A 13,254-nucleotide genomic window follows, 5' to 3' on the forward strand; every position below is an offset into this window, starting at 1 on the left:
TCTGGGTCCTGGCCAGTCACAGCCCATCTCTTTCCCCAGCTCCAGATGTCACCTTGCTCCCTGATTTCTATGGTGCTGTCCCAGCTGGCGATGGCTGCTCCAGCCAGGGTAAACTAAGCTGTATGTTTTTTGCTGCCTCTTTATCCCCGCAGTGACTTTAAGAGTCAACGGTCTTTCCTAGTGTGGTTCTGTGACTTCCCTGCTCTGGGAGGGGAGGGTGCTGCTAAAGTTGTGATCACTGACCTGGTTCTCCTCCAGTGCTCCAGTTGCAGCCTTAGTCTCCAGTACAGGGCTCAGGGACCTTCTTGTCGGCCTACAAAATCTCCTTACCATCCATTTTTAGGTATCTTCTGCAAACTTTGACTTCTGAACTTCATCTCAGCTAGGATTCCGTGGGCTGTTCACCCTGCTTTTTTGATAGATTGGCTAGGTGTCCCAGTTGGGTGCATGTGCAAGTGAGTTCAGCTCCCCCCACTTCGCTGCCATCTTCCCTGACCTCACTTACCATTTTAATGGCAAACATGTTCATCTGTCTCTCAAAGGAATTCTTTGATTCACTCATTTGGTCAGTCAGTCATTTGGTAAAACTTTGCATGCCTCTGATGGGACAGGCAACATGTAGATACTGTGCACACAGGTGAATATGCTGCATCCCTGTGTTGTCCAAGAGCAGTCTTTCATGGATGAGCAGTGATTCCTACAGCATGCTTCTATCCTTGCTAATCTACATATAGGGCTTTTTCCTTTGAAGGCTGCCTTATTCCCCTGGCTTGTGATGAGGTTTCCAATTCTTGTTCCCGACTTTAGAAGGAAATATAGAGATATGACATTAGGTCTTTAGGTTCTGAGAATTATTGTTGGGGGTGTCTTAGGCCAGATCATCTTGGCCCCCACAAGAAAGTTTATTTGCCCCATTCAAAACCTTGAATTGTCCTGACTGGGCAGTGGCTGCCGATGACCCATAGAAAAATGGTGTAGTGTGGATTTGCCCAGGCTTTCTAACAGATGGCCTGAGCTGTAACAATGTCCACGGCTAGGAGGAGTTTGACAGTGCAGACCCCTCAATCACTACCTCTGAACATGCTGCCTTTGAAGAAGGAATATAGGTGGTGAAGACTAGATGATGAGGGAGTCTCTTTGGCATGTTGTATTAACCAACTAGAGTGTTCTCAAAAATGATATTTCAGGAAGGTTGAGGAAAATGTCCTTCTGTGTGTATGAAGTGACACTAGGGTTGACAGCAGTAATGTGCTGCTTTCTTATTGTGGCATGTACTGGGCTGATTCATGCAACTTCACTTTCAATTAAGCATGGTAGGTGATCAGAGGCTTGATCAAAGAGTAGCTTCCATAGCAGAAAGCTGCATGCAGTGCTTGAGGGGTGAGAGTGTAAAAACAAGGTGTTAAAATTAATATGTTGATATATTGTACACTATCTCTTCTCTGCTTTCCCTCCTCTGACAATTCCTGCCTCTTGATCTTTCTAACTTTCCCAAGGCATAGTTATGTCAGTTGTAGAATGATGGATATTAAAACAATCAGATTTCTAATACATTACCATGAAAATCTAGCAACTCAGCTTGCATTTTCTTTGAGAAAGAACTATATGAAGACCCCAGGCTTTGGCATGGCAGTGCATTGTTTGAATCTCATGAGTCCATGAGAATGGAAGTGCTCCCTTTTTTGAGTGGACATGTGTCTGTGTAGTTTATAGGCTGGAACAATATGTAGATCCCACAGTGGGGCTAGGGCAGGAGGGTGTGTGGCTGTGAGATGGTGGGTCCAGAGCATGATCTTTGCGGCATTGGGACCTTGGTTTGGATGCCAGCTTCACTCTTTTTATTTGGTCTTGGCACTCACTATCTCCATGTCTCTCTGTCCTCTCTTATAAATCAAGTGGCACAGATGCCACACATCTCGTGGGGCAGTTGCTGGGGCACAGCCTTACACATCATATACTTTCTTGGTGGAGCTCAGGTTCTCAGTCTTTGTTTCTACTTTTGTAGGTTGGAGGTAATTCCAGCAACACTGAATATGAATATTTTTCCTGATTCCCAGGCTTTGTAAATTTCATAGTTTTCTAAGAGTGTTTAAGGGACTATGGCAAAAGTCCCTTATCCTCATTGGAAGATCTCAGTTGTACAACATGGAAAAATGAAATGGCCTTGGCTGGTGTGCCTCAGTGGATTGAGTACTGGCCTGCAAACCAAAAGGTCATTGATTTGACTCCCAGTCAGGGCACATGCCAGGGTTGTGGGCCAGGTCCTCAGTTGAGGAGCATGTGAGAGGCAACCAATCAAAGTATCTCTCGCACATGGATGTTTATCTCCCTGTCTTTTTCCTTACCTCTAAAAATAAATAAATAACATCTTTAAAAAATTAGATGACTGGCTAGAATAGTGGTTCTGAAACCTTTGTGATTATGGAATATCTTCTTCTGGGCATAGGTTCAACCTCACAAACATATATTTAGGTAGGCTGCTCAGCTGAAGCAAGGTCTGATCCTCACACCCTTTCCCATCTCTTCATGGCCCATTCTTCAGAGAAGCCCATAAAGCAAGCCACATGAGACAATTGGAAAACCAGTGCTCTAGATTCATGGATTTCAAACTTTAATGTGCATTCAGATCCTTTAGCAATCTTGTCAAATGAATCTCTTATTCACCAGTTCTGGGGGAGACCTGATATTTTGCATTTTAAACTACATCCAAGATGATGCCCAGGTGGCTGGTCCATGGATAGCATTTTGGAAAGCAAGGGTTTTACTTCAGAAAACCTTTTACCCTTCATAGCCTCTGATTTTGAGTTCTTTGCCTGCTGATGCTCTGATTATATCATAAATTGAAAATTTGTGTAGAATGAATGTCTCTATTGAAGGCAAAATCCTTGATTATGCAGATGTGGAAACTAACCTTCTGGAACATAGAGAGATGGCAAGTATTTGTTTCTCCTCCAACTTTGAATGTGTAAAGCATCTGTAAAGTATTTTGTGAAGAATACAACTTTGGTTAAGAATCTGTTGAATTATTCATGCAATTAGGGAAAGTTGCACTTTGGTTTGATTGCAATCTGGATCCTAACAATGTCTAATTATGAGAGGTAATGGACACTTTTGTAAGGGAGTTTCTGGCAGAAACAAGTGTGACCTGCTTTCAGATTCTGGCCAAGGCTTGCCTCCATGCTCTTAAGTCTAAGTGAAGGTTTAGAATTGTAGATAGCTGTCAGTATATCTGACATCAATGTACTTTTTTTTCTTGGTTTTTTCTTTTTTTTGGATATATTTTATTGATAATGCTACAGTTGTTCCAATTTATCCTTTTTGACCCCTCCACCCATACCCCATTCCCTCCAGCAATTGCCCCCTTAGTTCGTGTCCATGGGTCATGCATGTAAATTCTTTAGCTATACCATTTCCTATACAGTTCTTAACCTTCCCCCTGTGTATTTTGGCCCTACCAATTTGTACTTCTTAATCCCTGTACCTTTTCCCCCATTCTCCTCCTTCCCCCTCCTAATTGGTATACCTCCAAATGATCTCCATATTTATGATTCTGTTTCTGTTCTGCTTATTTGCTTAGTTTGTTTTTTAGATTAAATTGTTGGTAGTTATGAATTTATTGCCATTTTAATGTTCATAGCTTTTATGTTCTTTTTCTTAAATAAGTCCCTTTAACATTTTGTATAATGCCTTGGTGATGATGACCTCCTTTAGCTTTACCTTGTCTGGGAAGCGCTTTATTTGTATTTCCATTCTAAATTATAGCTTTGCTGGATAGAGTAACCTAGGTTGTAAGTCCTTACTTTTCATCACTTAGTACTTTTTGCCAGTCCTTTGTTGCCTGACAAGTTTCTTTTGAGAAATCAGCTGACAGTTTTATGGGAGCTCCTTTGTATGTAAATATCTCCTTTTCTTTTGGTGCTTTTAAGATTGTCTCTTTCTCTTTAACCTTTGGCATTTTAATTATGATGTGTCTTTGTGTGGTCCTCTTTCTGACTATCTTGTTTGGGACTCTCTGTGCTTATTGGACTTGAATGTCTTATTTCCTTCACCAAATTAGGGAAGTTTTCTTTCATAATTTTTTTCAAATAAGTTTTCAATTTCTTGCTCTTTCTCCTCTCCTTCTGGCACCCCTATGGTTCAAGTGTTGGTAAATTTGAAGTTGTCCTATATGCTCCTTAGCCTATCCTTGTTTTTTTAAATTCATTTTTCTTCTTGTTCTGATTGAATGTTTTCTTCTTCTTCTTTATGTTCCAAATCATTGATTTGATTCTCAGCTTCATCCACTCCACTGTTGATTCCCTGTAAATTTTTCTTTATTTCAATTACTGTAAACTTCATTCCTGCCTGGGTCTTTTTTATGCTGTTGAAGTACCCAGTGAGTTCCTTGAGCATCCTAATGACCACTGTTTTGAACTCTGCATCTGTTAGATTGCTTATCTCCATTTTTTAATTTTTATTCTGGAGTTTTGCTCTGTTTTTCATTTGGGCCATATTTCTTTGTCTCCTCATTTTGGCTCCTCATTCCTTGTGTTGTTTCTAAATATTAGATAGAGCTTCTTTGACTCCCTTTCTTAGTAGTGTGGCCTATTGTAGAAAAGTGCACCAGTAAGTTGGATGGGATGGAGCCTTAGGTAATTGCCAGGGTGGGGAAACCTGTATAAACCAGGTCGATGGAGTCTCAGATATGGGGTTGCTGCTCTATGGCTCTGTGTGTGAGGGGGCTCAGAATGGGGACAATGCTGCTGCCTTCCCTCTGGGTTTTTTTTCTGGGAGGAAGCTGTCTCTTGAACCCTGGTTCCAGACACTTCAATTTCTCCCTGTATGCCTCTGGTGGCCTTCCACTTGCTGCCCCAGTGCTGGAGCTCAGAGGTGTGATTCTGCATAAGTCCTGAGTCTGTTGAGGGCTATATAATAGGAGACTCCAGAGAATCTAAGAGTTTCTTCCTCCTTTACAATCCTCACTGGATATTACAGCCAGAGTTGTGGGGACTTATCTTCTTGGCACTGGAACCCTGGGCTGGATGGTCTGGTGTGGGGTGGGTATCCCTTGTTCCTTAGGTATTCCTCCCGGTTTTTATCCACCACATGTGGGTATGGGATCACCCTTTTTGTGTCCATGCCTCTCCATGTGTCTCTGGTCTTTGTCCCTCTTACCTATCTGTGTAAACGTGACTTTTTTAATTCCTTGATTTTCAGACTTCTATACAACTTAATATTCTGACAATTCTGGGTATAGTTGTTTTGTAGTCTAGTTGTTATTTTTACTGGGGTTGTGCAAGGAAGTGAGGTGTGTTTACCTATGCCTGCATCTCGACTGGAAGTCTTAGTGTACTTTCTTGATAACCTTAATGATATGGCACCTAGAAAGAAGATTTCTTGTAAATGGCCTCCATCCTTTCTATTCAATGCTGAGTTGAGTGCCCCAAGTTCAATGTTGGTAGAGTAGTCTGTTTTCTGCATTCTTTGCTGGGATGTCACCCGTGTGTGTCCAGAAGACCAGTTGATGCTTTGACAGATTGTAGCAACTTGTTTATCAGTCTTTTGATTCAGGTCAGTAATGTCATGGTTAAAATGGGAAGCCCACTTTAACAAGGAGACAAAGAAAACTGAGTTGCTACAGTGGCCAATGTGTTTAAATGTCACTTTTCCTATGTGAAATATGACATAATAGCCAAGTGTTTATTGTGACTTTGCCCCAGCCTTTCATTAAGAAGGATGAAAGCTTTTTCATGGGAGCAGAGGTAATATGTGCACCATATAAGAAATTATGGGAATATGAAATTTCAGGTAGGTGGGAATCAAACACAAAGGTTTTCCTTTTGTGCTAGGTTGGCAAAGAAAATATTTTAGTGGATATGTGTTCTTAGAGCTTGTCAGTGGGCTCAGTTAGTATCAAGCATGTGAGGAACACAGGAATATGCCTAACTTTTCCTTTTAAAAAGTTGACATTCTAGTGACTGGTCCATCAATACCACCATCAGTGGCCATCAGTGACTCTCATTCCTTCTTTCCTTTATTCCTTGACCTCTTTACTCTTCAGTGTCTGAGCACCTCCTTTGTGCCAGGCATTGGATCTATAAATATGGAGAAGACTTGGAACTTTTTCACAGGTCACAGACATGTAGAAAATGTGAGAGGCCTTAAGAAAGGCAACATTCAAAGAATCTAGAATCTCCTAGTGGAGATGTGAAGCCAGCACTGGGGGAGGCCTGATATGGAGTGCACTGCATTCTTCTCACTTCCCCCTAATATCCATTTCACCACAGGTACATGTGGAAGGCCTGCATGTGAGCCTTCCCTGGACACTTTTTACAAAGCACAAGGTTCTCTTTTCCCAGCCACCACTCTCCCACTTACTTTTCCACCCCTGGTATAAAATCAGTAGTGATATGTAGAGGCATCACAGATAGAATTATTAAGCAAAAGTTTCTGGAAGAATATCCTGTTTTTCTGGCATTTCCTGAGCTCTCTCAAAGCTGAGGCCTTTGCTCACATGACACAAGCAGATTTCTAACCCCTCTCCACCCAGCCCCCACCCCCTCCTCTGTGATCCTGGTCTCCTCTGTGGCATAACCATGCTTCTTTTTTTTTAAATTTTTTATTGATTATGCTGTTACAATTGTTCTATTCCCCCTTTATTCCCCTCCACCCTACCCCCCATCCCCACCATCACCCCCCCTTTAGTTTATGACCATGTGTCTCAAGTCCTTTAGATTCTATATTTCCCATGCTATTCTTGCCCCCCCTTCTATTTTCTATCTACTGTCTATGCTACTTATTTTCTGTACCTTCTCCCCCCTTCTCCTCCTCCCACTCCCCTGTTGCTAACCCTCCTTGAGATCTTCATTTCTATGTTTCCACTCCTGATCTAGCTGTCCTTTTAGTTTGCTTTTGTTTTAGGTGTGGTTGTTAATAACTGTGAGTTTGTTGTCCTTTCACTGTTCATGTTTCTTTAACTTCTTTTTCTTAGATAAGTCCCTTTAACATTTCATATAATAAGGGCTTGGTGATGATGAACTCCTTGAATTTGATCTTATCTGAGAAGCACCTTATCTGTCCTTCCATTTTAAATGAAAGTTTTGCTGGATAGAGCAATCTTGGTTGTAGGTCTTTAGATTTCATGACTTGGAATACCTCTTTCCAGCCCCTTCTTGCCTGTAAGGTCTCTTTTGAGAAATCCGCTGACAGTCTGATGGGGACTCCTTTGTAGGTGACTGTCCCCTTAGCTCTTGCTGCTTCTAGGATTCTCTCCTTCATTTTAATCTTGGCTAATGTAATTACGATGTGCCTTGGTGTGTTCCTTCTTGGGTCCAACTTCTTTGGTACTCTCTGAGCTTCCTGGATTTCCTGGAAGTCTATTTCCTTTGCCAGATTGGGGAAATTCTCCTTTATTATTTGTTCAAATAAGTTTTCCACTGGTGGCTGTTCCTTTCCCCCTTCTGGTACCCCTATAATTCGGATGTTGGAGCGTTTAAAGATGTCCTGGAGGTTCCTAAGACTCTCCTCATTTCTTTGAATTCTTGCTTCTTGACTCTTTTCTGTTTGGCCATTATTTGCTTTCTTCTGGTCCACTCCATTGATTTGAGTCCCAGTTTCCTTTTCATTGCTATTGGTGTCCTGTGCAATTCCATTCATTTCAATTAGTTTCGCCTTCATATGTTTGTCTAATTTGTCGGTATAATCAACCAGTTCTGTGAGGATCCTGATCACCAATGTTTTAAACTGTGCGTCTGTGAGTTTTGCTATTTCTTCATCGCTTAGATTTATTGGCTCTGGGGCTCTGAGATCTTCCTGCACCATTCTTGGTCTGTTCGGGCCCTTTAAGAAGCGGCGCCTTGGATTCCCAGGTCGCTGGGTTGTGACGCTGTATGTGGGGGTGTGGCCCGAGCGGGGAAATGGCGACCCCCTCTGCCGCTTCTCACAGCTGGGTGCGGAGGAGCAGTGCCTTAGGTGGTACATCTGGGCCGCGCCGCTCAGAGTCGCTGGGTTATGACGCTGTATGTGGAGGTGGGGTCAGAGCAGGGAAATGGCGGCGCCCTCCACTGCCGCTTGCAGTGGGGTCCTGCCAGCCGGTCGAACCGCCCACTCCCTCGCCTGTCCACCCGCGCACAAATGCGCGACCTCAGTCAACACGCAGCCCCAGGCCCGGCTGTCTCCCCCGCGGTCGCTCGCCTGGTTGCTCGCTGGGTCGCTCACTAGGTCTGACCCTGTGCCTGGATTCCGCCGGCCTGAGTGTGTCTGACCGAGTTTTCCTGTGCAACCCTGCTCCGCCAGCTGCTGGTTTCGCCCCTTACCGGTCAGGCTGAAGAATTTGTTGTTAACGGACTTCCAAAAAGTTCAATTTTCTGTGTTCTGGCTGTGTTTTCTGTTGCTAATATTTAGTTTTCTCTAATCTTGGTTGTGTGAGAAGGCACGGCACATCCACCTATGCCTCCATCTTGGCGGAAGTCCCATAACCATGCTTCTTAAAGCACAATTGTTTCTAGGGGTTAAACTGATTCTCAGTGCTTGGTATTCAAGTTCCAGAACTTCCCTAGTCTCGGTTTGTTAATCTGGCAAAGGAGGACAATAAATGCAATCCTCAAGTCATAGAGTTACTACAAGTACAAGATGGCCCTGGCTTAGCCAGCATACTATAAGTTTCATGAGGCTTTAATCACAATATAGCCTCACTCAAGATAGCGTTATCCTGCCTCCTCAGTCATTGTGGCCCTCTTCACTCCCACAGCCTAGGGTCTTTCCCAGTTTCCCAGCACTAGGTACATTCACCCTCCACATTGCTCTCTAATGGCAGATCCCCTGCTTCCTCACTTCCTGTGCCCTAATGAAGTCTCTGAAGCTGGCTTCTGAGACTGCTCCTTCTTCATGACAACCTCGGAACCTGGTCTGTAGTACTCCTTTTGTGGAAGGTTACACTGGGCAACTTACATTTTGTGTATGTAGGTGTCTGTTACCCAGCTACACCAGAGTGCCTCTGAGGAAACATTGGCAGATGAGTGAGGGGCCCTGGCCTAGAGTCAGTGCATGCTAGTGCTAGTTGAATATTAAAGACAAATATGTCAGTAACACTCATTTGAGGTCAGCTGAGACACCATCCACAAAACTATCTCTGAAATGATTTGAGGCCTCAGGAAAGGCCAGGGTACATATCATTGGGAGAGCAAGAATACTTCTGAGAGAAGCTGGCTCTGAGCTTCACACTGAAGAATGGGCAGGACTTTGAAAGTGGTGATACAGGAATCTACTCCTGAGAAATCAGATTTAAGCAGGAGGACAGGAGATCAGAGACAATAAGAACAGCCCAGGCAAAGGAAGAGGGGCAAAAACCTCCCCGCATCTAATCTCCTATGATTCTTGAATCAACCTGGCAAAATAGGTACTGTTAGATCTACTGGACAGATGAGGAAACTGAGAGCTGAAAGACTTGGACTTAGCTCTCTCAGTTAGATGGGGGGTGGAATTGGGATTCAAGCACAGCATTGGCCAACACAGAGTCCCTGTGGCCACCAAACAAGTTGGGAACACAGAATAGGAACTCTGAGCCTGTTGCCCTGATCTATGCTCCTAAAGTATAGGGCTGGTCCTGGACCCTGCATGTGTTCTTAGCCAAGTTTTTTTGCTACACATCTCATTTCCCATCTGCAAAGCAGGAAGCTCAGTTTCACTGATCACTCCAGCCTTGCTGCAATGCAATTAAGGGTTTAGAATCACATTGCATGTCCTTGAGGCAGTTCACATCTTTCTTCAGAGTGCAGGAGAGGCTACTGCGCTTAAATCAAATGAGTATGCATCTCAAAAATATACTTTATGATGGCAACCAGAGTCATCTTTGTTTATTCACCTGGCATTGGTACTCTCCTGAGTGCAAAGAGAGGCTGAATCAGAGAAGAGATTTAAAGACCTGCTATGCTTCACAGCTTTCCCAAGACACCATCCTTAAATTTTCGTCCCTAATACTGCAGTTGAGAACTGCCAAATCTGGCATATACATTCAGCCCCACACTTGAGAGTCCTGCTGATGGATTCTCCAGAATAACCTGTGGTATCAAACTTTCCAACAAATCTGCCACTTGCCTCTGGGGATCTGTGTGGTCTAAGGCCATGCAGCTTTAAAAACTACATACTTCTTTACTTTGCTGCCAATTACTTCCATATACCTGTTCCTACTAGGATAGAACAGAGCTTGAATAGGGGCTAGTAAGGAGATGATGAAGTGCAATTATCACCTGTAGTCACAGAAAATATACCATTGCTTTCCTCTCTGTCTTTCAGATATTTGATGTTTATGCCCCCTTCTCCCTTCCTTCTTCTCAATTTCTGGCAAAACTACTTTTTGTACATCCTTTTGTAAAATGCCTTTTATTCATATCAAATCAATGCCAAAGTAGTGCTGTCAATTTCCCTCTAAAATAGAGATAGACCACTGCTTTGAACTGTTTGTACAATAGGGAGAGAGAAGAGTTAGTGAAAGTTGCATGTTTTGAGCATCACTACTATGTGCAGAGAGGTAGTTTGGCATGGCTCTTGTGCATTGTCTCTATGGTAGTAAGAAAAGCTAACATTCCTGCAAGAATTTTCAGTTCACAGCATGCTTGGCCATGGGTCTGGGTATTCCGTGTCAGGATACAGAATTGTATGGGTCAGCATTCTGTGTCAAGAATGCCTCTCCAGGTCCTTTTCCTCATCTTCATACTATACTGGATTCTCCCCAGTCTCCTGGGACTGCATTATCATTTTCTTCACTTTAGAAATAAGGCAGCTGAGATTCAAAAAGAGGAAGTGATTTACCACAGCTTGCACAGGAACTGACTGAAGCAGTACTCAACCAGTCCTTCTGACTCTAACTATGGCCATCTTCTTCCTCTATCTACAAAGAGTGGGAGGTAGACTATGGTACCTAGAAGGCCCCTTCATGATTGAGAGACATTTGATACTGTAACTGTACCATTTGTGAATTCAGTATTGACCAATTTAAAAGGTTGTCTTTCTTAGCTGTCTCTTTGGTTTCTGGATTGCTCAATTCAATTTTGTGCCCATGCAGCATGGGAAGACTAACTCCTCTATACTAGTTCCTTCTCCCGTCCACTCAGTGTCGACCTAACTTCATGTTATACCTCTCACTTCAGTCATGGAAGAAATACAGCTCTTAGTTTGGGTCTTTGTATAGTGTCCCACAATGTAAGCAGCCAGAAGGTAGCCTGCAGAAAAATCTTCTGGTCATGATCAGATATGTAAAATTCATAAATACAAGTTCTCTCTTATCAGAAATATACTCAGTGTTAAGTGTACACAATTATAAACACAACATGGATTTATATTAACTTTGGATGTGGGTTGTGTGAGATGGCATTCTTGAGAACTATTGTGATTGTGAAGCTCAGACACGTCAGGACTGCAAACACTGAGTAGTGTACAGAAAAGAGTTAATGTAGCAGGGCTGAGGTGGCCCTCTGCTGGCATCTGAGTGTCACCCAGGTAACATAAAATTAATGAGACTGGAACACTTGTGCTTAGACTGTTTTTACAAACAATGTGGTTTGAACCTCTGCTTTACTTTTGGGTGTCTGGTATTATGGTGCACACTAGTCAGAAGGTGCTTATATGCCCAGCTGTCAATAAAAACCATGAACATTGAGTCTGGGCTGCCTTGGATAAAAAGATCACACACATGTCACTGTAGTTTCATTGCTGAGAGAAGAGTGACTTGTATGTGGCTCTCATGGGAGGAAGAGAACATAAAGAAGACTGCACATGGGTTCCTTTAGGCTCTGCCTGTGTTTTTTTCCCCTTGTAATCCATCTACATGTTCTTACTACATTGTCATAATAAATCTTAGCTGTGGGTACAACAGTATACAGTGTACCCACAGTACATCAGTGAGTAGGTCCAGTGAGTCTCCAACTATACAAGACAGGAAAAGTAGAAATAATATATTACAGAGGTATCAGGTGGTTAATTAATGAAAATATGCTGCTCTTATATCAATTTTACTGAATTCTGAGATGTTTATAACAGTTATTGACTCTTTAAATGTATACGCTATTATATTTATTTTCTCATTTTACATATTCACATTTGTTCCTAATTTTGTATTGGTAATTTTATATTCTTGTTAAACAGATCCCAAACTGTTATAAGCTTCAAGCCCCACAAAAACTGAATCTGCCTTTGTCATGGATTCAAGACTTGCCACCTCTTGTTCATTTTGTTATTATCACTCCATTTTTCACAGGTGAGGAAATGAAAACCCAAAGTGGTAAGTCAAGCTTACTTGGAAAAACTGGGGCAGGATGCATATCTTCCAACTCCCAATTTAATGCTCTTTTCCCTCCATTTTATAAAGCACTTTGATGAAATATCTGTAAATGATGGTCATGATGTGTTGGCCACATACTGGACAGCACTTAGGAGACTGAACTAGTTCTTTCTTTTTCAGTAGGTGGGTAATCTTGGATGAGTCCTTTCCCTTCAGGGACACGTCTTCTTTTGTAAAACAGAAGGACTGTACTAGATGCTCTTTAGAAGCCTTTCTTTCTCTGATGTTCCCTGAGTTTGTCATTCTACAAATGCTGAATCATGCAATCATAGTTTAAGCCATTCCTCTTTTTGTCCTTGGTTCCTCCCATCTCTAAAGATAGATATTAAATACTGACCTTTCCAGGTTGTTGGGAAGCCCTTGCACCATTCATGATAGAGCAAGTGATCAAAAGTTGCTTTCCTCCTTTGTCCAATCAGGAACAAATGTTTATCTGTATAATTTTCACTTCTTCCCTTTAGAGTCAGAGAATATTTGATCAGCAAACCTAAATTTTAAAAAAGGGAAATAAAATATACATATTTTGCTTTTAAAACTTTAAAAATGGAAGTGTAATTTGCAAACAAAAATGCAAAAATATTAAGCAAACAGATTAACAAATATTCACAGAGTTAACACAACAGTAACCAGCATTTACATTAAGAAATCGAACATTAATGGGTGGATCCAAGATGGTGGAGGAGTAAAGGGAAGATACATGAAATTCCTCCCAGGACCAATCTGGAATTACAACTGAATTGTACAGAAATCATCCTGAATAACCAATTGAGCACAGGTTGTAGAGAAGCCTTATAACCATGGACAGACAGAGAAGCCTTATAACCATGGACAGACAGAGGAAACTACTTCACCACAATATGACTGATATGGAGTGTGGAGGAGATTCGAGCGAGAGGACTGGCTGGACTCCCGTGGGCATCAGCTGAGGTGCCAGGGGG

This window comes from Artibeus jamaicensis, unplaced genomic scaffold (genome assembly GCF_021234435.1).
Source record: "Artibeus jamaicensis isolate MK-2021 breed Jamaican fruit bat unplaced genomic scaffold, CSHL_Jam_final contig_554, whole genome shotgun sequence".
Lineage (NCBI taxonomy): Eukaryota > Metazoa > Chordata > Mammalia > Chiroptera > Phyllostomidae > Artibeus > Artibeus jamaicensis.